The sequence below is a fragment of the Myodes glareolus genome, chromosome 25 (genome assembly GCF_982192425.1).
Source record: "Myodes glareolus chromosome 25, mMyoGla1.1, whole genome shotgun sequence".
NCBI classification, from domain to species: domain Eukaryota; kingdom Metazoa; phylum Chordata; class Mammalia; order Rodentia; family Cricetidae; genus Myodes; species Myodes glareolus.
This window is the reverse complement of record NC_142050.1, coordinates 9,568,313-9,594,430: the sequence shown is the minus strand read 5'-3', so window position 1 is coordinate 9,594,430 and position 26,118 is coordinate 9,568,313. Positions and strand designations below refer to the sequence as shown.

The window sequence follows — 26,118 nt, the reverse complement described above, 5'->3', positions numbered from 1 at the left end:
CTGGTCATTAATATCACTTAATATCAATGGACTCAATTCACCTATAAAAAGGCACAGACTTAGAGATTGGATACGAAAACAGGATCCAACATTCTGCTGTTTACAAGAAACACACCTCAACCTCAAAGACAGACACCTACTCAGGGTAAAGGGTTGGGAAAAGGTTTTCCAAGCAAATGGACCTAAGAAACAAGCAGGTGTGGCCATTCTAATATCTACAAAATCGACTTCAAACTAAAATCAATCAGAAGAGACAGAGATGGACATTTCATACTCATAACAGGAATAATCCACCAGGAAGAAGTCTCAATCCTGAATATCTATGCTCCTAATATAAAGGCACCCACGTATGTAAAAGAAACACTTCTAGAAGTCAAGGCAGTCATCAAACCACACACACTAATAGTAGGAGACTTCAACACACCTCTCTCTCCAATGGACAGGTCAATCAGACAGAAGCCTAAAAGGGAAATAAGAGAATTATTGGAGGTATTGGATCAAATGGACTTAACAGACATCTATAGAACATTCCACCCAAATAGGAAAGAATATACCTTCTTCTCTGGAGCTCATGGAACCTTCTCGAAAATTGACCGCATACTCGGTAACAAAGCAAACTTCCACAGATACAAAAAAATATTTGTAACCAACTGTGTCTTTTCAGACCACCATGGATTAAAGTTAGAATTCAACAACAATGCTACCCCCAGGAAACCAACAAACTCATGGAAGTTGAACAGTCAACTACTAAATCACCCCTGGGTCAAGGAAGAAATAAAGAAAGAAATTAAAGTCTTCCTTGAAATTAATGAAAAAAAGACACACCATACTCAAACCTATGGGACACTATGAAAGCAGTGCTAAGAGGAAAGTTCATAGCACTAAGTGCCCAACTAAAGAAAACAGAGAAAGCACACATTGGAGACTTAACAGCACACTTGAAAGCTCTAGAAAAAAAAGAAGTTGATTCACCCAGGAGGAGTAGAAGACTGGAAATAATCAAACTGAGGTCTGAAATCAAAAAATTAGAAACACAGAAAACAATCCAAAGAATCAATGAAACAAAAAGCTGGTTCTTGGAGAAAATCAACAAGATTGACAAATCCCTCTCCAAACTAATCAAATGGCAGAGAGAGAACATGCAAATTAATAAGATCAGAAAGAAAAGGGGGACATAACCACAGCCACAGAGCAAATTCAGAGAATCATTAGATCTTACTACAAAAGCCTGTATGCCACAAAATTGGAAAAATGTAAAAGAAATGGACATTTTTTTAGATAAGTACCATATACCAAAGTTGAACCAAGACCAGGTGAACAATCTAAATAGACCTGTCAGTCATGAAGAATTAGAAGCTGTTATCAAAAATCTCCCTACCAAAAAAAGCCCAGGACCAAATGGTTTCAATGCAGAATTCTACCAGAACTTCCAGAAAGAGCTAATACCTACATTCCTTAATGTATTTCACAATATAGAAACAGAAGAATCATTGCCAAACTCTTTTATGAAGCTACAGTTACCCTGATACCAAAACCACACAATGACACAACCAAGAAAGAGAATTACAGGCCAATCTCACTCATGAACATTGACGCAGAAATTCTCAATAAAATACTTTCAAACCGAATCCAAGAACACATCAGAAAAATTATCCATTATGATCAAGTGGGCTTCATCCCAGAGATGCAGGGCTGGTTCAACATATGCAAATCTATCAATGTAATCCATCATATAAATAAACTGAAAGAAAAAAACCATATGATCATTTCATTGGATGCTGAAAAAGCATTTGACAAAATTCAACACCCCTTTATGATAAAGGTGTTGGAGAGATTGGGTATACGAGGATCATACCTAAATATAATAAAAGCAATATACAGCAAGCCAACAGCTAACATCAAATTGAATGGAGAGAAACTTAAAACCTTTCCACTAAAATCAGGAACACAACAAGGCTGTCCACTCTCTCCATACCTCTTCAATATAGTGCTTGAAGTTCTAACAATAGCAATAAGACAACATAAGAGGATCAAGGGGATTCGAATTGGAAAGGATGAAGTTAAACTTTTGTTATTTGCAGACTATATGATGGTGTACATAGGCGAACCCAAAAACTCTACCAAAGAACTCCTACAGCTGATAAACACCTTTAGTAATGTGGTGGTGCAGGAGAATTATCTGTATTCTGTCAATCATATTTTAATAAAACCCTGATTGGTCAGGCAGGCATTATAGGCGGGAAAGCCAGACAGGAAGTAGAGGTGGAGTAAAGAGACTGGGAGTATTCTGGGAAGCAGGAAGCTCGCTCCCCAGTTCCGCCTAGACCACTGGAGAGGAAAGATGTAAGCTGCCCCGCTGGAGAAGGTACTGAGCCATGTGGTAATGTAGATAAGGATAATGGGGTAACATAATTTATAAGAGCTAATAAGTAGTCTGACTTAATGGGCCAATCAGCTTTATAACATATAGAGTTCTCTGTGTGATTGATATTCTCTGGGACTTGCTGGTTATGGGGTACCGGGCGGGAACAGATATCCCAAGAAGCCAGTCCTTCACACAAAATGTGGCAGGATACAAGATCAACTCCAAAAAATCGGTTGCCCTCCTATACACAAAGGATAAAGAAGCAGAGAGGGAAATCAGAGAAACATCACCTTTCATGATAGCCACAAATAGCATAAAATATCTTGGGGTAACTCTAACCAAGGAAGTGAAAGACCTATTTGACAAGAACTTTAAGCCTTTGAAGAAAGAATTTGAGGAGGTTACTAGAAAATGGAAAGACCTCCCCTGCTCTTGGACTGGGAGAATCAACATAGTAAAAAAGGCAATTCTACCAAAAGAATTCTATAGATTCAATGCAATTCCCATCAAAATCCCATCAAACTTCTTCATAGACCTTGAGAGAACAATAATCAAGTTTATATGACAAAACAAAAAATCCATGATAGCCAAAATAATCTTATACAATAAAGGAACTTCTGGAGGCATTACCATCCCTAACTTCAAACTCTATTACAGAGCTACAGTATTGAAAACAACTTGGTATTGGCATAACAATAGAGAAGTCGACCTATGGAATCGAATAGAAGACCCGGATATTAACCCACAAACCTATGAACACCTGACTTTCGACAAGGGAGCTAAAGGTATACAATGGAAGAAGGAAAGCATCTTTAACAAATGATTCTGGCATAACTGCATGTCAACCTGTAGAAGAATGAAAGTAGATCCATATCTATCACCATGCACAAAACTCAAGTCCAAATGGATTAAAGACATCAACATTAATCTGACCAGTTTGAACCTGGTAGAAGAGAAAGTGGGAAGTAGTCAACAAGATATAGGCACAAGAGACCACTTCCTAAGTAGAACCCCAGTAGCACAGACAATAAGAGAATCAATGAATAAATGGGACCTCCTGAACCTGAGAAACTTCTGTAAAGCAAAGGACACTGTCAGACAAAAAGGCTACCTTCTGACTGGGAGAAGATCTTCACCAACCCCTCATCAGACAAAGGTCTGATCTCCAAAATATACAAAGAACTCAAGAAACTAGACACTAAAACTCTAATTAACACATTTAAAAAATGGGGTACTGAACTGAACAGAGAATTCACAACAGATGAACTTCAAATGGCCAAAAGACACTTAAGGTCTTGCTCTACCTCCTTAGCGATCAGGAAAATGCAAATCAAAACAACTTTGAGATACCATCTTACACCTGTCAGAATAGCCAAACTCAAAAACACCAATGATAGCCTATGCTGGAGAGGATGTGGAGTGAGGGGAACACTCATCCATTGTTGGTGGGAATGCAAACTTGTGCAGCCACTGTGGAAATCAGTGTGGTGGTTTCTCAGGACACTGGGAGTCAACCTCCCTCGGGACCCAGCAATTCCACTCTTGGGAATATACCCAAGAGATGCCCTATTATACTACAACTATTCATAGTTGTTCAACTATGTTCATAGCAGCACTATTTGTAATAGCCAGAACATGGAAACAACCTAGGTGCCCCTCAATAGAAGAATGGTTAAAAAAGTTGTGGAACATATACACTTTAGAGTTTTACTCAGCGGTAAAAAACAATGACATCTTGAATTTTGCATGCAAATGGATGGAAATGGAAAATGCTTTACTGAGCGGGGTAATCCAGAGCCAAAATGAGGAATATGGTATGTACTCACTCATAAGTGGATTCTAGCCATAGTTAAAGGTCTTTGAGCCTATAATTCGTGATCCTATAGAAGCTAAATAAGAAGGTGAACCTGAAGAAAATCATATAGTTATCCTCCTGGATATTCGAAATAGACAAGATTGCCAGGCAAACTTGGGTGCACGGGCGGTGAGGGGTGGAAGTAAGGGGAGATGGTTAGAGAGAAGGGAGAGGGGGAGGATTGGGGATGGCTTGGGGGAGTGGAATGGGGGGAGGGAGGAAGGATGGATATGGGAGTAGCGTTGTATCTATCTCAACTAAGGGAGCCATTTTAGGGTTTGCAAGAGACTTGATTCTGGAGGGGTTCTCAGGCCCAAAGAGAGTTCCCCAGATTGTTCCCTGGGCAGCAGAGACGAGGGTGTCTGAACTGGCCTTGGCCCATAACCATACTGATGAATATTTTGCATATCACCATAGAACCTTCATATGGCGATGGATGGAGATAGAGACAGAGACACATATTGGAACACTGGACTTAGCTCCCTAGGTCCAAATGAGAAGCAGAAGGAGGGAAAATGTGTGCAAGAAAGGCAGGACCAGAGGGAACCTTCATCCGATGATGGATGGTGATAGAGACGGAGACCCACATTGGAGCACTGGACTGAGCCCCCAAGGTCCAAATGAGGAGCAGAAGGAGGGAGAAAATGAAAAAGGAAATCAGTACCGCGAGGGATGCGTTCTTCCTCTGATATAAGGGCTCCGATCGAATGAGAGCTCACCAAGGCCAGCTGGACTGGGACTGAATGAGCATGTGATCAAATCGGATTCTCTGAATGTGACTGACATGGGGGCTGACTGAGAAGCCATTTACAATGACACTGGGTCTTGTTTTGTCTGCATGTACTGGCTGTTTGGGATCCTGGCCTGTTTGGATGCTCACCTTCCTAGACCTGGAGGGAAGGGGGAGGAACTTGAACTTCCCACAGGGCAGGAAACCCTGACTGCTCTTAGGACTGGAGAGGGAGGAGGAGAGGGAATGGGGGAATGCGAGGGTATGGGGAGGAGGGGAGGAAGTGGAAATATTTATAAACAAATAAATAAATTAATTTAAAAAAAGATATAATGAAAATCACAATGGCTAATTGTATTTCTTTTTTTTAATCCCATTCTAATGATTACAGCATGGTGACAATGTTAAGTTTTATTTATTTATTTTTACTTATGCACACACACCCCTAAAAATTATTGAAGGTTTATGTTATGTTTTTTTTTTTTTTTGGCTCACAATTTCAATTGCAGAAAGCATAATTCCTTGTCTTTGGGCGCGTAGTAAAGCAGTATGTTAGGGCAGAAGGCATAGTAAAACAGTAATGGTACACACTTATTTAACTCAGTTCATGGCCGATAGGGGGCAGAACAAAAACATAATGTTGACATGCTTTAACTAAAAAGATTGGATCATTACCTTTAATTAGTTAACTTTGAAGTGTACTCATATTGCCTGATGCTTCTCACAGTGCCTCACTGTTTATTGTAAAAGAAACTGAGGCTGGAAAATATATATACTCTACTTCCTTTTGATGATTTCCACAGTTGCCTAACAATAACTTATCCAACCTACTGGAAGAATCTCACAAACATGTATACACAATTTGGTTTATAACATCTATATCCATACTAGACAAACTGAAGGCCATGTGTCAAACTAATTCATGGTAGATGTGTGAGGGAGTCACTCATGATAGGTTGGGCATGGTCTTCATGTCCTTCATGCTCATACACTCATAAGCAATTATGTTATACCATTAAGCCTTTAGCTTTTATACAGTGCAACAATATATGCTATGAATATGTAACTGAAAATTTCAGTAGTTTTATTTTCTTTTTTTATTGAAAATAAAGTTTTCTCTCATACAGTATATCCCAACCACAGTTTCCCATCTCTGGCCTCTTCCAATTCTCCCCTTACCTCCCTTCTTCCACAGATCCAATCCTCCTCTGTTTCCTTTGAGAAAAGAGCAGGCCTCCAAGGAATGACAGCCTAAGAGGATAAAACAAGTTATAACAAGACAAGAAAGGAGTCCTCACACTGAAGGTGGAAAAGGTGACCCAATAGGAAGAAAAGCATCTCAAAAGAAGTCAAAAGAGTCAGAGACCCTACCTGTTCTGTTTTTTAGGAATTGCAAAAGAACACTGAGTCAACACATGAGTCACAACATGCACACAGAAGACCTGGTGCAGACCCTTGCAGGGTCTGTGCTTGCTGCTTCAGTCCTTTGAGCCCACATTCCACTGCTAATCTCACACAATCAAGAAAACAGGATGTTACTCTTTAGAGAGGATCTCTTGTCAGTTGGAAAAGTCTAGCCTTGCTTGTTGTCTTAGTGAGTTTCCCCATTGAAAATATAATCTTGCCTTCTGATTGGTTGTTTATTCCTCCAGACTTCATCTTGTGTATGGTAGACCTCAAAATCCTTTGTGCATACATGATTAGGCAGCTAGCAAAGGATTAGTTAACAAAAATGGGTTCAAAAGATGACTGATATCACAGCCATTTAAAAATAACAATATTGATTTAGGAATGGACAAATAGGAAAAAGAAGCTAGAGATGCTAACTAAGCAAGGCAACAAGACAGGGTGCATTCAAGTAAATGAGAAGCACTGTTTAAAGGTAAAAGCACTATAAATGATTACTGAAAAGACAAATAAAACTTTTAGTGCATTAATGCACTGACATTGGATTGAGCAGCACTGTGGTCACTAGTGACCTTGAATAGAAAAAGTATAAAATGGCAGAACTGAGACCATTCAGATTGCTGAGAAAATCATCAGTGTTTGCTTTTTTCTTTTTAATTGAAAATACTTGCCTCTATGAGTGCGCTGAATTAATTAGAAATTTGTTTCCTGTGATCAGTCAGATGCTGTAAACATGAATTAATTAGAAAAGAGTGAACCAATACATGAAAAAGAAAAAAAAATTTAAATATGCATGACAACATCTAGTGATGCAATGTGTAAGCAGTCTTGCCAAGGCAACCATATCAAAAACTCTCACGTTCAGAATTCATCCACTTTCTCTCAACTCTAACCTGATTACAAGGGATTTTGTTGTTGTGAGGAATAATGAATGTACCATAGTTTAATAGCACTAAGACAAATTGGAGTTAAGTAGCTTCTCCGTTCTGTAGAGGGCAATAGCAACATTGTATACTCGACAGCAACTGCCTCTAGAGGCATGGCTTTTCCTCTAATTTCTTATCTTAGGGAGGACAGTGAGGAAGAGTTTCATGACAAAAATGGCAGTCACTAGACTGTGTAGACAAAGTCATAAGAATAGGTGATATCTTAGGTTTATTTTGTGGTATACTGATTATAAAAGTCTTCATTTACAGTGTCAGATTAACTATGTATAGCCAGAAAAAATACTAACTTTCTACTTTGCAGTGACTGATACTAAATTTAAAAACAAAAATGAGATAGCATTAAGCATACTTTAAACTTAATTTTGTCACTTAAAACGGGCTTTATGTAGGTTAATTTTGATTGACAAATTCTTTGGATAACTAAGAGATTCATTAAGCCTGCCTCTGCTGATACATATAAAGAATTTCTAGGAATTATTGGACAGACAGCTAACCATTAATGTGGTTGTTACCACCCCACAGGCAGAAGGAAATACTGATGTAAGCTGCTTTGCTTTGACAAACCCTTCCCCTCGTTATAGATTGATATCCCCAGAGACTGAGAGCAAAAATAAACCTTCACTCCTTAAATTGATATATATATATATATATATATATATATATATATATATATATATATATATATAATCTTATTCCATCAAAGCAAATCTCACTTCTTTAATTTCAATTATCATTCTGTCAGAGTAAAGCAAGAGAAACAATGTTTAAACTAAATTCTAAGCAGTTCTTGGAGTATTTACAAAAGATAACTTGCATGTGAAAACACAAAGTCTTCAAGAAACAGGTTCCCTACAGTCTACTCTAATAAGTGATGAAATTACCCTAATGAGTAGCAGTATAAAATGCAGATGTAGGAAATGCATTTCAGTATCAGCATGTATGGCATAAGATTAAAACAATTTTATAAATACTTATAGACTTTCACTGGTTCACTGTGTGTGTGTGTGTGTGTGTGTGTGTGTGTGTGTGTGTGTGTGCATGTGTGGACTTGTACCATAGACACTTGTGGAGGAGAGAGGAAAACTTTCCTGGTTGGTACTCTTCTTGGTTGGTACTCTTTTTTTAATATAGGTTGGGGGATGAAATGCAGGATTTTACTCTTGACATCAAGTACCCTTTTCCCTGGGCCATTTTGCTGACCCCTCTCGGATATATCTTATTCATTCTCACTTATTATCTGCCCTGGCCTGTGATAGGATAGAGTAGAGCTAGGTGGGGAAAACTGAACCCTATTTTTTACAGAGCTGTCAACACTTAGAAATCTCACAAGCAAAATATTCTTTATTGTTGAGTTCAAATAAACCCCTGAACAAAACTGAACATTAAATAAGCGTAAATTTTTAAATAAAATTGGCTTGATTATTTCTATTCTCTAAAACATAAATACTTGGTGTGACAGAGATGATGCAGTGTCTAAGAGTATATACTGTTCTTGCAGATGACTCTAACTCAGTTCCAAGCACCCGTGTTGGGCAACTCACAATTTCTGTAATTCAGCTCCAGAAAGATCCAGTACCCTATGATATCCTCTGATGATGGACATGGATAATCAAATGCCACATACACATTTATTAAAATCTAAAATAGATCTTTAAATAAAATTAATTTATTAAGAACTATCATATAATTATTTGCAATTTAATACTACAATTAATTATTCTAAAACATTGAAGTGCTTAAAATTCTGTTTTTTTGTTGACTAAGGAATGGTTGAGTAAATATGATAATTCAGTATACATTTTATTTAAATTTTGAAAACATTGTTATAAAATAAACAAACAAAGACATAATGGAGCAATATTTGTGAAAATCCCATATATTTCAAAGCCTTGAACACGAAACAGAATACCCTCCAACAACTTAGATGTACTTCAACCTAAGAATGATGAAGAAAATATGGCACATTGACACAACAGAGGTGGAAGGCAACTTTGCATTTGGGTTTGTGGGTGTCCTCATCCCACCACTGATATGGGATTCTCCTCCATATGCTGTGAATACCATTGGTTAGTAAGGAAATCTTCCTTGGCCTGTGATAGGATAGAGTAGAGCTAGGTGGGGAAAACTGAACTGAATGCTAAGAGAAAGAAGGCAATGTCAGGAGACACGAATTAACCCCTGGGGAAACAGATGCTTAGTACAGAATTTTACCGGTAAACCACAGTCTCATGGTGGTACACAGATTTATGGAGATGGGCTAGTTTAGGATATAAGAGTTAGCCAGAAATACACTAAAGCTATTGGATAAACAGTATTTCAAATAATATGGTTTTTGTGTGATTATTCTGGGACTGAGCAGCCGGTAACTAACTAGTGGCTTCCTACAGCACACCACTTGAGGGCTTTCTTGGTTACAGAAGATAGCTGCTTCAAGTTTCGTGTCTCCCATTACTAGGAGTCTGTGCTAGGGTTACTCTCGTAGATTCCATGGAGTTTCCACTGTACTAGGTTTTCATCTCACCCCTGAACTGCCCCACAGTTCCAGTCATTTCTCCAAGTATTTTCTCCCTGTTTCTCCTACCCTTTTCTTTCTGTTCTCAACCTCACTGACCCTCAGTTGCATCTGTGAAATCTGTTCTGTTTCCCCTTCCCGGGGACATCCTTGTGTCCCCCTTAAGCTCTCCTTGTTACTTAGACTGATGGAGTCTGCAGACTGCAGCATGGTTTTCTTTTCCTTATCAGCTAATATTCACTTATAAGTAAGTACAAACCATAGTTGTCTTTTCGGGTCTGGGTTATCTCACTCAGTGATGTGGGATGCCTTTCTGTATATATGTTGCTTTTATTGGTTGATGAACAAAGCTATTTCAACCAAAGGCTTAGCAGAGTAAAGTCAGGCAGGAAATCTGAACAGGAATACATAGAGAGAGCAGGTGGAGTCATCGAGATGCCCAAAGGGACAGATGTTGTACCCTTAGCAGTAAGCCACAGTCTCATGTCAATACATAGATTGATAGAAATTAGTTAATTAAAAATATAGGAGTTAGTTAAGAAGAAGCATGAACTAGTAGGCCATGCAGTGTTGTAATTAATATAGTTTCTGTGTGATTATTAGGGTCTGGGTGGTTGGGAATGAAGAGTAATCTCCACCTACTAGTCAGAATTTTTTCCCTAGTTTGCCCCATTTGCCTGGAAATTTCATGATGTCATTGTTTTTTAAAGTCTGGGACTACTCCACTGTGTTCAAGTCTCCATGACATGTGGGATTTTACCTGCTTTGTTCCATTATATGTGAGAAGTGAATAATCACCTCTGCCCCCCAGAAAAGCTTCCATATATAAATTTCCTTAGAATTCCAGAAGAAACATTGAATCTAGAATTTAGAATAATGCAGAAACTTTTATGGTAATTTATGTTCACCGAAAAGGACTAAACACATTTCTCATTTTGTGATGGATATGAACCATTTAAGGGGTCAGGAGTAAAATTGTACTTTGAACATGATACTTTGTATGTCAGTTTGAGAAGGGATAGAATTCTGTTAAATGTGATTTCTAAATTAATGAAATGAGGAAGCACATGATCAGGGACATATGTTTTGGGGTATATTTGCTGAATTTCTTTATTCACCCATCTCAGCTTCTGGACGCATGACTTTTTCCTCCTTTTTTTTTTTTTTTTTTTGAGAGAGAATTTCTCTGTGTATCACTGAGTGCACTGGAACTCGCTTTGTAGACCAGGCTGGCTTTGAACTCACAGAGATATGTTTGCCTCTGCCTCCCTGAGCACTGGGATTAAAGTCTTTAACCCAGATACAGCTTTATTGATTCTGTGGGAATTTCACACCAGTCACCCCAATCGCACTTATTTCTCAGTCCTTCTGATTCTTTCCTTCACCATTGCAGTGTCTTTGTTCTCCCCCAAGGAAAACTAAAAAGGAAATAATAACAATTAAGTTAATCATAAAAATTAAAATAAAAATACAAATAAAATAATGATTAAAAACCAAACAAACGAGGTGCTCATCTATGCCTGCCTGCCGTGATGGATAATTTTCTGTGAATGACATTTTGTGTGTAGCTACATAAATATTTCTTTCCTTTTTTATAAGAGATTTTATCTCATCGATTAAAAAGTAAGCTAATACAGACTAATTACTGAGGAGTACATACCATAGAATATTTTAAGATACCTGGTATCATCATTTTTTACAGAAATAAAAGTGGAAAGGACAAAGATGTGTCAGATGAATATTCATTTCGGAGCTTAAAATATAAAGTGCTAATAAGTGGGGAATACAGGGCGAGTCCATTGTCCAGTCATGTATGCTGGGAGAACTGCAGACTGGCGTATTGTCTGTGGAAAGCAGTCAGCAGTTCCTGAAGTTCAACACACACTTGCTTGGGACTAAAGTTCTGTTGTAGCACAAGGAAGGTCTGGAGATGATGAAACTCTGTGCCCTGGCATCATTGAACATATAATTACTGAATGTATAACTGAATTACAATCGCACATATTTGCAATATTGTAGTAACATGATGTTTGATTAAAATAAATGTTGTATTTAATAGTTTTAAATACTTTGCCTTTATTTTATATCAGATAAGTATTTCTTAGTCTGAGGTCCACCAAAAGCTGATCACATTGCTGTGGTGTCATTAATTAACTGATTTCTTCCCTTAGGGCAAAATAAATCTTCTGGTAAGGATAAGCTGTAGTAACTTCAATGACCTCTCCACCCCTGTGTTTAGGAAATAATTAAAGCTCTATAATGAAAACTTACACCCTACTGCAGTTCAATATGATGGTTGCAGTTCAAACATCACCTCACTCTCCTGGGAATCATTCTTTCTATGAAGAATGAACTACTAAGTTAATTAAAGACACAGGCAGAAATGTGTAGTTAGACTTATTGAAATCAGACATGTAAAGAAGATAAATAACAAAAGCTATTGTTTGTTGAAATCTTACTATGTGAAAGCTTCTATCACATGAATTTTATAAATATGTATTTATTTTTATTTTAGTCCATGATGTAGGAAAACAAGCTTGTCTTTAAATTACAAATGACAAAACTAATGGTGAGGGATGTTGTACAACTTATATGATGACATATATTTAATACATGGGAAACTATAAGATACAGATGTATGCTTGTAGCATAGCTAAAAATACACATTTTAAACTTTTCCATTAATTTTCCCATTCACTTATCTAATATGTGAATATATATGGAGTGCAAGGCGGTACATTATATCATAAGGGTACAACACTGGAGACAGTTTTGGTGCATTCACAACCGACTTTAGAAGACAGATATTACCCTTGCCATAATTCACATAGAGGACAATTATCTGCAATAACATTTGCAAAAGCAAACAGCATGATTTATGGACACTTATGTTGTAGATTCAAAGGTGTTCTGCTTGGTTGTGGATATCAAGAGAAATTTACCTTAAGAATAGGCTGTAGGGGATGAATAGCTATAGGTTAGGTAGATAAAGGATAACCAGACATGACTCCATATAAAGAATATCTAAGCATGATTCAAAATTTTTACCTTAAAGCTCATCATACCTCAGGACTCTATGACACATGAGTTGGTCTGAAATAGTCAAAATAGCAAACAAACAAACAGAAAGCAGTAAAAGGGGAAATGATGGCTGATTGCTAAGGACTGTGAACCCCCAGACCCTGAATTTCCTGTGATCCTCTGCCTGCTGGAGTAAACAACTTGTTTTCCTATGCTTGCAGCTGCTCTGAGCAAACAACTTGCTTTCCTGTGCTTCCATCTTCTTTGAGTTCCTGAGGGAAGGGGAGTGGTTTCTGGTGGGCTTGTAGCTGAGAGTTAGGGTGTGGCCATTAGTCAAGGAGACACTATATAAGCTGCCCTGGAACACAAAAGTGGGCATCCTTGGGGCTGTGTGTGTGTGTGTGTGTGTGTGTGTGTGTGTGTGTGTGTTTCAATCTCCAGCCTCTTGCCAGACTCGTGAACCGTAGTGCATAGAGCAGGTGTTGAGCTACAGGCGATGTGGCCAGACAGGATAGAGGAAATATTGTGGTGATTTGAACATTGTATTAAGCATTTAACATTTTTGTCATAAGAACATGTGAAGCTGCCTGAGATATATGAAGTAGGGTTAAGCACATGATTAATATGGCTGCACTGTGAAGACCTTTTAAAGCAAGAAGGGTTTGAAGAATGTTTCAGTGCTATAGTTGAGAGATGATGGGTCCTTGGACTAGAAAAGAGAAAATGGAGCATGAGAAAAGTAAATTGAATAAAGACATATTTAAGGTATAAAATTGAAAAAGATCCTGGTGATTGATAGACTAGTATGATAAAGACATGAGTTATTGATGATATCTGCCAGTTTTTTCAGGAGAAGCATAAAGAAAGGTGGTATCATTCACTAAGTTAAGAAGCAGAACTTAAAAAGACGATGCTTGTGCTTGTCATAAACCAGGACAAGGTTTGGGCATAGTCCAATTCCATAACATTATGTGGAATGTTTGACACACCCATAGTACAATGTCAAGGTGACAATTGGAAACTATAAATTGAAATGATAGATTTTGAACTATAGATTCCTGATATCCATGTTCTTGGATGTGCATTACTATGTACTGAAAAAAATAGCATGTTTAATTTTTTTCTATTTTTAAATTAATTCTCTCATACAATACATCCCAACCACGTGATCCCTTCCTTCCACTTTTCCAGGTTCAGCCCACCTTCCCTCTCCCCAAGACCCCCTCCTCCATTCTTTTCCTTCAGAAAAGAGCAGATGTATCAACCAAGCATGCCATAGCAACACTAAACAAGATTAGTCACAAACCTTCATATAAAGGCTGGATAAGGGGGCTGGAGAAATGGCTCAGAGGTTAAGAGCATTTCCTGCTCTTCCAAAGGTTCTGAGTTTAATTCCCAGCAACCACATGGCGGCTCACCACCATCTGTAATGAGGTCTGGTGCCCTCTTCTGGCCTGCAGGCATACACACAGACAGAATATTGTATACATACTAAATAAATAAATATTTAAAAAGAAATAAAGGCTGGATAAGGCAACTTAGTAGAAAGAAAGGGGTTATAAGAGCAGGAAAAGAGTTAAAGATACCCCATCACACAAGCTAAAAAAGGACAACATATTTGAGGAGAACCTAGCACAGACTAATGCAAGCTATGTGGTTGTCAATTCAGTCTCTGTGAGACCTTGTGAACCCTGCTTACTGGATTAGACAGGCAGTGTTCTCCTCATGTACTTGACCCTCTGGTTCCTAAAGTTCTTCTTTCCTCTCTTCAGAGGGGCTCTCTAAGCTCTGCCTAATGTTTGGTTGTAGGTATCTTCATTTCTTCTCATCATTTGTTGAAGGAAGCTTCTCTGATGAGATTTGAGTAGGCACCAATTCTTTGACTAAAGCAGAATAGGAATCATTCTATTGACTTTTTTTTTTGTTCAGTCATGTTTAGTTCTTTCCTAGGACTCTGAGATATCCAGTCTTTGGTCCTGGCCCTCTAGGCAGTGTTAGGGGCATGCTCTCTTTCATGGCATAGGTCTCACGCTGGACCAGACATTTGTTGGATCCTTCCATGAGTTCAGTGCCATCTTTACCCCAGCACAACTTGCAGGCAGGACAAATTGTAAGTTAAAAGTTTTGTGGCTGGGTTGATGTCATATTGCCGTCACTGGAAGTCGATGGCCAATTTCAGCTCCGTGTCCCACATTACTAGGAGTTTTTTCTAGGGCCAACCTCTCAGATTCCAGGGAATTTACATTGCACTATGTTTTTCCCTCACCTCTGAAATGCACCCAGTTCCAGTCATCTCTCTCGGTACTCTCTCTCCACATCTCTCCAACTCAACGTAATTCCTCCTGTTCCCTTCCCCACCTGTCCCTATCCATTCATGGAAGCTATTATTTTTCTTTTACCTGGGAAATTCTTTCATATTCCCCCATACACCCAGCCTTCCTGGTTATTGAGATTCTCTGAGTCTATGGATTGTAGAATGATTATCCTTTCCTTAAAGCGAATATCCACATAAAAGTGAATAAGTACTATGTTTGATTTTCTGGTCCTGGATTACCTCATTCAAGATGATTTTTTTCTAGTTATATCCATTTGCTTGCAAATTTCATGTTGTCATTTTTTTAACAGCTGAGTAATACTCCATTGTGTAATATACCACATTTTCTTTATCAATTCTTCACTGGGGGACATCTAGGTTGTTTCCAGATTTTGGCTATTATGAACAAAGTTTCTATGAACTATCCTTGAGATATGATTGATCATTATGTAGTCTTATGGCCAAGAGTGTTATAACTGAGTCTTAAAGTAGATTGATTCCCAATTTTCTGAGAATCTCCAATATTGATTTCCAAAGTGATTGTGCAAGTTTTCACTCCCAACACAATGTAGTAGATTTGTGGTAACTCAATCTTTTTAAACAATGGTATTGGGTACTATGGCTGTGGTCAGTTCTGGATGTGTGAACTGATAAGAACTGAGGAGAGTGTAAGCAAGTGTGAGTGTTACAGGTCTGGATTTGCACAGGTATCCTGACTTATCGTGAAGCCAGCATATACCTAGAGCTGCAAAAGGACACTTCTGGAAAGTAGAGTCACAAGAGGACAGCTCAGGCCTGGATGAAAAGCTATCCCGACTTGTTGAAAAGCCAGGCTATACCTGAAGCTGGGGTGCAGTGAACGGTGGTCTCCCCACAGTATATAGCAATCCTGCTCCTCTCCTAGAGAGAACCTCTGCAGCTGAGCACTCCTCCGTTCCCCAAAGGAACCTCCTAGCAGAGCTATTCCCTTCTATGTAGACCAAGATGTTACATCTTATGCTACAATCTGCTAAAGGGGAAGCACCTGCAGAAATGTGGCACTCTCTTCTGGCTCTTGTGAAAAGTTGCTACCTTTTTTTGTTGTTGTTGTTGTTCACCCTTACTCAGCCCCCTTAAGGGAATGCCTCAGCAAGATTCTTTTTTTCTACTCAGTTCCTTGAGGGATATCTTAGCAAGATTCTTCTGTTCTATATCAGTGAATGAAGATCTTCACCCAAGACTCGTTTGAGAAAGAGATTTATTTGGGAAGGAGTTCAGGACAGTGGCTGCTTCTACCAGGGTGGGAAAGGACAACAGTCCCAACTGAACAGGCTAGGGGGACTTATATAGGGCTTCTCCAGGTGGAGTTTTCACTGGGAGAAGATTTTATGTTCAGTGATTAGAGAGTTTTCTTGCTCAGGGATTGGTTACTTTAGGTGTAACTGGTCAAGAGCAAAGTAGGCTCTAGAGCCAACTGTATTTCTTTCACTGTTTTTTTTTTCCTTTTTAGTTCTAATTTTAGAATCAGTGTTCGTAATATTTCCTAACCAAGCCTCTCTGTTGGTGCAAAGAACTCCAATCAAACCATTTTAGACCAAATCAAAAATGCTCACATTTAATGAATGCGGCACTTCCCCTGAATTCTTGCTTTATTTGGGACCCAACTTGGGTCATGAACCAGGGGTAGAGATTAAGAGTCTCATTCTATACCAACTGAGCTAGCCAGACCAAGAAGTGACTCCTACGTGCTGGATTGTAATGCCTTATGCTATGAAGCCCAGGAGAGGAGATGGTGTGGCCGGACTTTCTGGGACTGCTACCAGCTGGACTTATTAACCTGAGCTGCAGCTATTGGAGCAACCAAGACCCAACAGCTCCACTATGAACTTCCCTTCCAGTGCAGGACTTGGCCAATTTTGTCTGAGGGAAGGTAGGACAGCATGGAGTTTTTTCCATTTGTGGATAGTTAGGTACAGACTAGGCTTAATATTAGCATAAACAAGAGCTTCTAAATCATCCTGATCTAGTTTTGATGGTTCCTCTCCAGAAAGGAAAAGCCTCTAGGTGGAATCTCGCATGGCAGATGAGAATACAGGTTCCAGAACAGCCTAAACCCCCACCTGGGGGCAGTTGAGATCCAAAGACATTTCAACTATTGCCTGTGACGCTTCACTTTTGGTCGTAACTTGGTTCTTTTCTTTTCTTTTTTTTTTTTTTTATCAATTAGACAACTTTTACTAAATGAGAAAACTACATTTAAAATGTGCTTCAAAACAAAAAGGAATTAGAAAAAAAAGATGTATGCATTTTAAAGAACTTTTACACTGTGCCGAAAATCAAATGTTTCTTGCAGTAATACAATATGCGTCAATCCACAAAATGTTAACAGAGTTCTCAATTTAACATTCTCAAAGACAATATAAAGTTTCACATCTATGGTAACACATAAGAAGGGCATTATATAAATGTTATGTCCATCCCTGTGAAGCTTACAAATTTGACAATGTTCAATAAAATACTTTAGAATCACATCCAATAGTGTCACTTCCAAAGAATCACAGACCGGTGTCTATTGTTAAGTCCTTCTAAAATCTGTGTTGACTTTGCTACTTCTTGACATTTGTTTGACTTGGTTATTTTCAAATCTATTGATAAGAAGATATGATAGGACAAAAAATTAGGTAGGCGGAGTAAACAGAACAGAATGCTGGGAAGAGGGCTGTGAGCCATGGAGCCAGTCACCAGGTCAGACATGCTGAATCTTTTCCGGTAAGCCACCAGCTTGTGGTGTTATACAGATTATTAGAAATGGGTTAATATCAAGATATGAGAGTTAGTCAGTAACTAACTCTCTAGAGATAATGGGCCAGGCAGTGCTTAAATGAATACAATTTGTGTGTTGTTATTTCTGGGACTAAGGCAGTCTCTTTATTGACCAATGAAAATAACACAATAGACAGATAACCCTCCTCCATCATTTCCCCTTTTTCTGTTTAAACAAAAAAGAAAGGCTTTCATTTTAACATAGTAAAATTACATATAACAAAACAGTTATCAAGCAAGAATTACAGTCATAATATTTATAATTATATCTTTATCATAATAATGGAAAACTAAAACTATGACTATCCATTCTTCAACTCTATCAAAGACTCCAGAAGAATATAATATTACCTAAGTAAACAAGAAGTAAGCAACTTCCAAAACTCTAGAAATGACAGAGATATCTCGCTGTCTGGACAGTCACCCAAAGTTCCTCTGTATCATTGGGGCATCCATTTTTGGCCTTCAGGCCCATAATATCCAGAGACAATTCCATGAAGCAGGAAATTTCAAAGGCAGTTTAGTCACTATCTGCTGTGTCCTGCAGAATGTCTCGCAGACTCTTTCATGAATCAGGAACCCCGAAAGATCATCTCACCTTTAGGCAAGTTCAGCAGTCCTCTCTCTGCGGGTTCTCTGTGTCCAGTTTATGCATCAGTCCAGGCAAGAGCAGTTTCTTGCCTAAATGGCTATCAAACTCCTTAAGGAGCCTCTTCGATGCCCATCTTCCTCTTGAAGTAGATTGGTGCTGCCAGGAGCAGACGTGTCTCATTGTCATGAAAAGTCCTAAGTTATTAAAACATTTAATGCCATGTTCTGTAGTCTTTGAAAGATATGAAGAATGCCTATCTGAAATATATCTATGCACAACTAGAAAATCAAACTAACATTACTATAAGCTTGACTATTATCAATGATTATCCATTAACAACCTATATTTTTAATTATACATTACATTTTTAAATGAACTACACAATCACAATACCTCAATCAAGATCAGAAATATATATACATATAACAAAATTGACCTTAAAATCCATACCAATGAAATTATTCATATCTATATCAAAATGGGACCTCCTGAAACTGAGAAGCTTCTGTAAAACAAAGGACACTGTCAATAAGACAAAAAGACTACCTTCCGACTGGGAGAAGATCTTCACCAACCCCTCAACAGACAAAGGTCTGATCTCCAAAATATACAAAGAACTCAAGAAACTAGACACTAAAACTCTAATTAACCCAATTAAAAATTGGGGTACTGAACTGAACAGAGAATTCACAACAGATGAACTTCAAATGGCCAGAAGACACTTAAGGTCATGCTCAACCTCCTTAGCGATCAGGAAAATGCAAATCAAAACCACTTTGAGATACCATCTTACACCTGTCAGAATAGCTAAAGTCAAAAACACCAATGATAGCCTATGCTGGAGAGGATGTGGAGTGAGGGGAACACTCATCCATTGTTGGTGGGAATGCAAACTTGTGCAGCCACTGTGGAAATCAGTGTGGCGGTTTCTCAGGAAACTGGGCGTCAACCTCCCTCTGGACCCAGCAATTCCACTCTTGGGAATATACCCAAGAGATGTCCTATCATACTACAAAAGCATTTGTTCAACTATTTTCATAGCTGCATTATTTGTAATAGCCAGAACATGGAAAAAACCTAGGTGCCCCTCATTAGAAGAATGGCTAATGAAGGTGTGGAACATATACACATTAGAGTTTTACTCAGCGGTAAAAAACAATGACATCTTGAATTATGCATGCAAATGGATGGAAATAGAAAACGCTTTACTGAGTGAGGTAACCCAGACCCAAAAAGAGGAATATGGTATGTACTCACTCATAAGTGGATTCTAGCCATAGTTAAAGGTCTTTGAGCCTATAATTCGTGATCCTAGAGAAGCTAAATAAGAAGGTGAACCTGAAGAAAATCATATAGTTATCCTCCTGGATATTGGAAGTAGTCAAGATTGCAAGGCAAACTTGGGTGCACGGGGGCGGGGGTTTGTTTGGGGGAGGTGGAAGTAAGGGGAGATGGTTAGAGAGAAGGGAGAGGGGGAGGATTGGGGATGGCGTGGGGGAATGAGATGGGGGGAGGAAGGATGAATATGAGAGCAGGCAAGTATATTTCTCAACTAAGGGAGCCATTTTAAGGTTGGCAAGAGACTTGTTTCTGGAGAGGTTCTCAGGCCCAAGGAGAGGTCCCCAAATTGTTCCCTGGGCAGCAGAGGAGAGGGTACCTGAACTGGCCTTGTCCCATAACCACACTGATGAATATTTTGCATATCACCATAGAACCTTCATCTGGCGATGGATGGAGATAGAGACAGAGACACATATTGGAACACTGAACTTAACTCCCTAGATCCAAATGAGAAGCAGATGGAGGGAAAACGTGAGCAAGATAGGCAGGACCAGAGGGAACCTTCATCCGACCGATGGATGGCGATAGAGACGGAGACCCACATTGGAGCGCTGGACTGAGCCCCCCAAAGTCCAAGTGAGGAGCAGAAGGAGGGAGAACATGAAAAAGGAAATCAGGACCGCGAGGCGTGCGTTCACCCACTGATACATGAGGACTGATGGAATGAGAGCTCACCAAGGCCAGCTGGACTGGGACTGAACGAGCATGTGATCAAACTGGATTCTCTGAATGTGGCTGACATGGGGGCTGACTGAGAAGCCATTTACAATGACACTGGGTCTTGTTTTGTCTGCATGTACTGGCTGTTTGGGATCCTAGTCTGTTTGGATGCTCACCTTCCTAGACCTGGAGGGAAGGGGGAGGAACTTGAACTTCCCATAGGGCAGGAAACCCTGACTGCTCTTTGGACTGGAGAGGGAGGAGGATAGGGAGTGGGGGGGGGGAGGGAGGAGAGGAAGTGGGGAGAATGGGAGGGTATGAGGAGGAGGGGAGGAAGTGAAAATTTTTATAAACAAACAAATTAATTAATTAAAAAAAAGAAGGCGTTTTCTAGACTCTGATATATCAGTTTATCAAAATTTAGAGTCAAAATAGAAACAGGAAGTGGAAGGGCCTCTTCCCCACTGTGGCCTCTAGTCCCTTTCTACCTGTTGTTCTGTGGTTTAGAGGACGACAATGCCCACTTCTGTTGTTATGGGAGCAAGTCCAACTGAGGCTTCTACATGTTGCACCTACCCCAAGAAAGGGATTCACATTCAGAGTTTTGGAATTTATTGGTTGTTGGCTGACTCTGACTTTGAGCTCCCTTTTGCTGACTTTTAATTTCATTCACGCTAATGTCACCATCTCCATCTAAAAATGCTCCCATGGAGATAGCATTGCTGTACTTTTTCCCACTGCCCCAAACTGAGACTCTGTCCTGAAGGCAGACTTCATTTTCTCCTATTTCTTCATGAGCCATTTTGATAATTAGCTGCTGGGTAAGGTATTCTTCTAGTCTTTGAAAGCCTTCCTGGGAAGATAGATCAACAAAACCTCCCAGAAATTCTCAGTGTTCTATGCAGGGATACCCCAGCTCATGAGCTAGTTCCTTTCCCACTCTCTCAATGCTTTGTTTTGGTCAGATTTTGTGATGTTGTGGAAGAAGCCTGCTTTGTTTATGTGGATTTTTCCAGAGCTTTTAGAAATCCTCTGCCTTGGATGAACTCGGAGGCCCTATGAAAGCTCTCAGTGTGATCACAGGATCTTTGGGGCTATTTCTAAATTGGTCAGCATTAGAGACTTCAACTCTCTTCTCTGAGGACCACAGATCTCCAGTGACAGGAGAATAAGTGTCTTCTGCTCTCAGAAGTTTCCCATAGTAGTGATCCATTTAACATTCTCTAATCCTTCCTTTCTGTTCTACAGATTTGTTTTTATTTCTTTCACAAATTATGTCTTCAGGTCTTCAGGTGTTCTACCATATGTATTCTTTGGATTTTTCTCAAAGAGTGTGAAGAAGTCACAATGACTACATCCACATTACCAAATTTACAAGGAAAATGCTATGGTGTATCACATCCCACTTTTTCAGGAGTACTCAGAGAATGGCCAACAATGTAGAGGGTGCACTTCTGCAGCATGTCCATGTTATCATCTGGGTGCATGAGACACATAAACTCAGGGTTCTCAAGAGACTCTAGCATCATTTAGCACTCAGAAGCCTGATTCTCTTCGTCAGTAACATGCATGAATTTGTACCTACAACCTCTTGTACAATATTTGGGTTGTCCTCAGAAACAACTAGATATTGGAGATTTTTCCAGATAAGGTCTGAAAAGGTGTGCTTGTCCCCTTTCTCAATAGCTTTCTGAAGCTTGTCAGTGAGGTCCTGTGTACAGGGTTTTTATGACTTTTTGCTCATTCTTTAGTTTTCCCCTTGCTCTGCATCCTCTCCAGGGTCAGCTGTCACTTGTGATTTTGATCTTGGCTATTTTGAGAGATATAAGATGAAATCTCTAAGTACTTTTCATTTAGATTTCCCTTTTAGCTAAAGATGTTGAACATTTCTTTCAGTGTTTCTCAGTCACTTAAGATTCCTCTGTTGAGAAATTTCTGTTTATATCTGTACCCCATTTTTATTTGAGTTATTTGATTCCATTATATGTATTTTCTTGAGAGATCATCATATTTTGAATATTAGCCCTCTGTCAGATGTGGAGTTGGGGAAAATCTTTCTCTTTCTGTAAGTTTCCATTTTGTTCTTTTGCCTTAAAGAACCCTTTAAGTTTCATGAGGTTCCATTTATTAATTGTTTATCTTATTGCCTGTATTATTAGTGTCCTGCCCAACAAGTTATCTCCTGTGACAATTCATTCAAGGCTAATCCCCACTTTGTTTTCTATTTAGGTTAAGCATATCATTTTTTTTGAAAGTAATTTTATTAAATTACAAAAGTTTCCATTTCTGCCCCTTCTCCCAACACCCTCCCACTCCCCCCACTCCCTCTCCTCCTCCCTCTCCATCCCTAAGAGCAGTCAGGGTTTCCTGCCCTGTGGGAAGTTCAAGTTCCTCCCCACTCCCTCCAGGTCCAGGAAGGTTAGTGTCCAGACAGACTGGATCCGCAAAATCCAGTATATGCAGAGGAAACAAGTCCCAGTGTCATTGTCAATGGCTTTTCAGAAAGACTCCGGGCCAGCCACATTCAGAGAATCCGGCCACATTCAGAGAATCTGGTTGGATCACGTCCTCGTTCAGTCCCAGTCCAACTGGCCTTGGTAAACTCTCATTAGATCCATCCCCTTGCATCAGTGGGTGATCACATCCCTCGCAGTCCTGATTTTCTTTTTCATTTTCTTTCTCCTTCTGCTCCTCATTTGGACCTTGGGGGGCTCAGTCTGGTGCTCCAATGTGGGTCTCCGTCTGTATCGCCATCCATCATTGGATGAAGGTTCCCTCTGGTCTTGCCTTCTTTGCTCACGTTCTCTTTCCTTCTGCTTCTCGTTTGGACCTAGGGAGTTAAGTCCAGTGTTCCAATGTGGATCTCTATCTCTATCTCCATCCATTGTCAGATGAAGGTTCTATGGTGATAAGCAAAATATTCATCAGTGTGGTTATGGGCCAAGGCGGTTCAGGCACCCTCTCCTCTGTCCAGAGAACAATCTGGGGATCTCTCCTTGGACCTGGGATCCTATTTATAATCAAGTCTCCTGTAAACCCTAAAATGACTCCCTTAGTTGAAATATATTCTTCCCTGCTCCCATATCCATCCTTCCTCCCTCCCCCCCATCCCAGTCCACCGAGTTTTCCCCATTCCTCCCCTACTCCCTTCTCTCTAACCCTCTCCCCTTTCAACACCCCCCCCCCCCCCCGCTATGCACCCGAGGTTACCTGGGACTCTTGTCTATTTCCGATCTCCAGGAGGATAGCTACATGATTTTCATCAGGTTCACCTTCTTATTTAGCTTCTCTAGGATCACGAATAATAGGCTCAAAGACCTTTAATTATGGTTAGAATCCACTTATGAGTGAATACATACCATATTCCTCTTTTTGGGTCTGGCTTACCTCACTCAGTAAAGCGTTTTCTATTTCCATCCATTTGCATGCAAAATTCTGTTTTCACATCCATTCTGTTAGCATATGTTTTATTATGGAGAATTTGAGTCCATTAGAATTGAGGGATATTAATTACAAATGCTAGCTAATTGTTGTTATTTTATTTTTGTTATTGCTATTGGTAGTAGTGTTCTTTATGTTTGTTGGTGTGAGATTATTTATTGCCTCTATTTTTATGGGTAGTAGGTGTGCTTTACTTCTTTGGGTTTGATTTTCTCTTCTAGTACATTTTGTAGAATTTTATTTGTGAATTTGTTATTGTGTAAATTTTACTTTGTCATGGAATGTATTATTTTTTTCCATCTATGGTGATTGAAATTTTTGCTGGGAATAGTAGTCTGGGATGGCATCCATGGTCTTTTAGAGTTTACAGGATATCTGTGCAGACCTTTCTGGTTTCTAAGTCTCCATTGAGAAGTAGGATGTAATTATAATAGGTCCACCTTTATATGTTGCGTTGCAACTTTTAATATTCTTTCATTGTTCTGTATGTTTAGTGTTTTGATTATTATTTGGCATGTAACAAAAAGACTTTCTTTTCTGGCCCTTATTATTTGGTGTTCTGTATGATTTTATAGGCATATCTTTCTTTAGGTTAGAAAAATTTTCTTCTGTGATCTTTTAAAAATATTTTCTGGGTCTTTGAACTGGGATTCTCCTTCTATTCCTATCACTCTTAGATTTGGTCTTTTCATGGTATCCCAGGTTTCTTGGATGTTTTGTGTGAGAAATATTTTAGATTTAACATTTTCTTTCACCAGTGACTTCTATCATATCTTCAACATCTGTGATTTCTTCTTCCATCTTGTATTCTGTTGTTAATGTTTAAAAATTCCTGTTTTCTTACCTAGATTTTCCATTTCCAGAATTTCCTAAGTTTCTGTTTTCTTTATTGATTCTATTTTTTAAGGTCTTGAAAAGTTTTATTCATTCTTTTCAATTTTATTGGTTTTCATTCGAGTATATTCTTTTTTCCTTCTATTTCTTTAAGGATTTTATTCTCATCTAAAGAGCTCAATTATTTTCATAAATTTGATCTTAAAGGTCATATTCTTGTGCTTTAGTTGTGTGGAATATTCAAGAATTATTGTAGTAGAATACCTGAGATTTGGGGGTGAATTATTACCCTGGCTGTTTTTGATTATCTTCTCACACTGGTGTCTAGGTGTCTGGGTTTGGGATAATTACAGTTCTGAGTTTGTCTTTGTTGGATGGGTATTTTGTTCCTTTGTTTCTGTTTCTTCTTTGGTCTTTTTATTTTTGTGGCCTGTAGTTATGCCAGTAGGTGTGAACTCTGGACAAGAAAAATGTCTCTGTGTGAATCAGGGTGGGTGTGAGGGGTGGAGGTAGGGTGGGGCAAGGTGAGATGGAAAAGAATGGAGATCGAGGACAGTGTCCTGTTGTGGGGAGCAGTGAGAGAGTGGAGAAGGTCCATATGTGGGTGAGTCATCTATCTGGAGTTCAGGATGCTGGTGTGGACTCTGACCCACCAGTGGGTCACTACTGAGTTCATTGTCTATTCTTCCTGCTGGTATTTCCTGTGCCTGTTCTTCTGAGTGACATGGCCTGTACCTGTGCAAGGGACATCTGCCCAAAATGAGAGTGAGGACATGATTGTGGAGGTGTGTTGGGGCAGGAAGAGCTGGCAGTGAGTTGTGCCTTTGGGATTTTAGCTGAGGACATGGGTGGGTTCTCAGGGAGTGAGAGAGTTCAGGGGGCAGGTGAGCCACTTACCGGTTCTTCTGACTTGCGTGACCTTCTGGATTCTCTTAAATTTTTTTGTAAATATTTATTTATCTCTTGGAAAGCACTTATTGTCTCTATGTGTGTGTGTGTGTGTGTGTGTGTGTGTGTGTACGTGCGTGCACACACGCGTGCCTGTGTGTGTGTGAGCTGCTTCTTTCCTCCCACTCTCTGGGTCTTCGTTTCAAATCCAAATCATTAGAATTGGAAAGGAAGTTAATAATAAAACATCTTCTAGCCTTTGTTTGTTTTGTTCATTGCCAGTTTGCTTTGTTATGCATGTTGCAGTGTTTGTAAATTCTCCTCATAGCAGTAGTCTTGTGTCTACAAATCTAGCCTATATGATATTCCCAAGGATGAATACATAATTACGAGCGGGTCACAGATGAAC

The 26,118-nt window shown here is 39.2% G+C and overlaps 1 pseudogene; it reads right to left on the bottom strand.

Moving 5' to 3' along the window:
* Positions 1 to 20,907: 20,907 nt before the first annotated feature.
* Positions 20,908 to 22,316, bottom strand: LOC148117824 (ankyrin repeat and LEM domain-containing protein 2 pseudogene; annotated as a pseudogene).
* Between the last annotated feature and the right edge of the window lie 3,802 nt (positions 22,317 to 26,118).